This window comes from Melanostigma gelatinosum, assembly GCF_949748355.1.
Source record: "Melanostigma gelatinosum genome assembly, chromosome: 19".
NCBI lineage: Eukaryota > Metazoa > Chordata > Actinopteri > Perciformes > Zoarcidae > Melanostigma > Melanostigma gelatinosum.
This window is the reverse complement of record NC_136652.1, coordinates 8,555,651-8,559,192: the sequence shown is the minus strand read 5'-3', so window position 1 is coordinate 8,559,192 and position 3,542 is coordinate 8,555,651.

Sequence of the window (3,542 nt, the reverse complement as noted above, 5' to 3'; positions counted from 1 at the left end):
AATTTCACAATTTTAAAAAACTTTAAAAAACTACCAACAGCAGATTTAGTTTACGAAAGTAATGCATCTTATCATTTGTACATTATTATCAGTTTGTAAGCGTCTGTATTTATAACCTATTTTTCTTAGTACCTGGTTCTTATTTGTTGCTTAATTATCAAGTATTCTCAAATTACTTTTATTAAAGTTTAACATTGTCCTAGTTCTATTTACACTTTTCCCCCCCGACACACAAACTGACACATCAACGGCCGCTGACGGTGAGGTAGCTGAGGAGGAAGATATTGTGTTGAGGAATAGTGTCAGCGGGAAATGTCTTGTGATGGGCAATGGCTGTCCAAATGACATCAGTCCAACTTTAAGCCCTGCATCCACGCAACTCATGACAGATAGATTAAGGTTTTGACAGCCTTAAGCCTTCAAAGCTCACACCTCGACACATTCGTCTTTGAACTTTTACTTTGCTGCTCTGTTTTTCTCTCTCCGTCTCTTGACCAATGCTCGCTCTCTCACTGAGGACACACCTGTCAGAACAGACATCACAGCTTTCTTACCTGGCCTGCCCCCGTCTCTGCATTCACACACAACCACATAATTCATAATGGATGACATCATGCTGATTTAGACATAACTGCAGTGGTGGAATGCAACTAAGTCCATTTACTCAGATAACTACTGGAGTACATATTGTAGGCACTTTACATAAAATGAGTATTTTTATTTTATGTAACTTCATACTCCTACTCCATTACATCTCAGAGGCAAATATTGTATATATATAAAAGTATTTAACTCTAATATGACAACAAAGATTTTTTAAACCTGACTTTATCCAATGATTTATCTTTCGGAAATATCTGCAAAGTATATTTACTAAGATAATCTCATTTGCATATTTAAACATATAATACGGTTTCAGAAAACATGTTCTACAAAAATAATTCTCATGAACTTTATTTTTACCATGGGGTCAGTTTTTCTCCACAAGAAATCTCTCATCAGCGAGCTGTTGTTTGCACAATATTAGCTCTGAAGAGACCTGATGAAACGTTCAGCAGTTGAAATCAGTTGGGACACCACTGTGAAATGTTTTTGTTCCTCATTGCAACAACAGTTACCTTACATTTTCTCCAGCTCTGATTCTCACCCCTGGCTGGCTTCTTATCAGTGTTGAAAAAGACATTGCAACCACTGGCAGTTGCACACTTTGCTGTTCTGGTGGAAGATATTATGGACAAGCGTCACCTTGTTTACACAGTAATCTTGTGAGTTTCCCCTTGTCTCCTCTGAGGAGTGTTAGGAGGCTTCTCCTCTCCTCTCTTTTGCAGTAAGGAGGCAGGCAGCTTTGTGATAACCTTGCCCTGTCATTGCGTTCTTAGAACAAATCTGCTCTTATCGGGATCTTGTAGCAGGCAGCAAATGCAATTTCCCAGCTCCCCCGGCGGGCGTCTGCCTCAAATCCTCCACGGACAATCTGCCTGTGTGATCTGACGTCTTTAAGAGGGACTTGAACCAAGGCAGCATTAGCCCATCTGACAACTCGCTCTCCCTCTGACAAAGTGTCAGCCTCGCCCAGTGCGCTCCCTCACTCCTTCCCTTTTGTTTTCGCCCTGATTGCTTTCTATCTCTTTCACCCTTTCTGTGTGTTAGCATCCCTTCTTTTCTCTCTTGCTGTCCTTCTTCCTTTGTGGTGCCACTTGTGTGTTCTCAGGCCACACGTTACAGGAATGCATGAACAACATCTCTTGTCCATCGTGCGCTCTCTCTCTCTCCCTCCCCACCACATCGCAGGCCACTTCTCTGTTCTCCTTCACTTAGTCCCACTCCTCCACATTACAGAAGATCTGTTCAGACAGACTGCTGCTGAGGTGAGCGCATGCTTGTGCCTGGATGTGGCGTTGTGTGTGTGTATGTGTGTGTGTGTGTGTGTGTATGTGTGTGTATGTGTGTAAGTCATGTGTCATGGTGTGAGCCTTATACTTCAAACAAACTACCTGTTCACGTCATACAAGGGCAATAAAGCAAAAACAGGCTTAGTCATCGTTTTTGTTCTCGATTGTACCGATTCATTTTCTTGTACTGATATTGTACCGATATTTCCATTTTATACCTTTCATGGAAAAATACCTGATTAAGTCCACAGCAACAAAAGCAAACTCCCTGGTCCTGGCAAAAGCGTCACTGCAGGAGCCCGACAGCAGCCAGATGAAAGCTGGTGTGACCGAGAGTCACACAACCCTCAGAGAGAGCATGTGGTGCTATTGATGAGCTGCCACTTCATAGCTTTACTCCCTCAGTGGTAACGCGTTGTACTCTGATATGGAATCAAAACAAGAAAAGAAAATTAAATATTTTATACCAGCATGTCCAGCTTTTCCCAAAGTGCTTTTAATAATCAGCTGTGCTGTAGTTATTTTAATAAAAAACCATATCTTGATTTTATTAAATATATTTTAAAGACAACACTTTTTCACTCATCTGTCTGTGTTTGTTTTATGAGATCAGAAATAATGAATCTCATTAAATTCCATTCAAGAAATTGTTTAACATTTTAGGAAATACACGTCTTTTTGCTGTCTTTCCAAAAGTTAGGAGATCGATACCACTCTCATGTCTTTTAGTACAGATGTATCTAGGAGGCAACTAGCCTAGCTTAGCACGAAGAGAAGAATCAAGGGAAACGGCTAGCCTGGCTTTTCAGAAAGTTGAATAGCTGCTGCTACACTTCACCGTGTACTGGTCTCACATCTCATTGCAGCTGCAGTCATGACAGAATCTGAACCTCCTGTTGTGAAACAAGCTGGTAACTGGCAAAGGAAGAAATTATTAAAATTGTTGCAAATCCAATCTGTGGCAGTGGCATAACTTGACAGCATATTTGAACAGGTGGAGCTGTCCGCTCTGATAACTGCGATCTTGTTGACGTTTTTTTTAGAATTCAAGATTTCATGAGAAATGTGCATGTGCTGTAGTAGAAATAGTGTAACCGCAAACAAACACAATGGTGCCGCCAGATGGAAGAACTGTTAGACAGGTAACTCATTTGACTATGCTATGACTTTTTTGGACTATTTCTTGACATACTATACTTTGACTTTTTTGACATTCATTACATAGTATTTGTACTATCCAATGACTTATCTTAAAAAAACTTCACATACTGTAATAATGCTAATTTTCACCTTTTTGACATACTGGCCTTTTAATGACATACTGTAGGGAACGACCGAATTCACGAGGCCCCTTTAAGGAAAGGGGCGTAACCCTGGTGACAGGGGGGGTTAAAGGGTGGCAGGAAGTGAATGGATGTTTGTTTTGTATGGATGGAAATAAACGGCCACATGGTGCAGCCAAAGGGAATACTCGCCTCCTTGTTTGTTTCCACGCACCTACATTGGTGACCCTGACGCTCATGGACGTTTCCAGAAGTTAAGATGTCGATACATGCAGTTTCGCTGAAACTACCGGAGTTTTGGGAGACGCAAGCGGCGGTGTGGTTCGCCCAAACTGAGGCACAGTTCGCCCTCAGAGACATTTCAGCG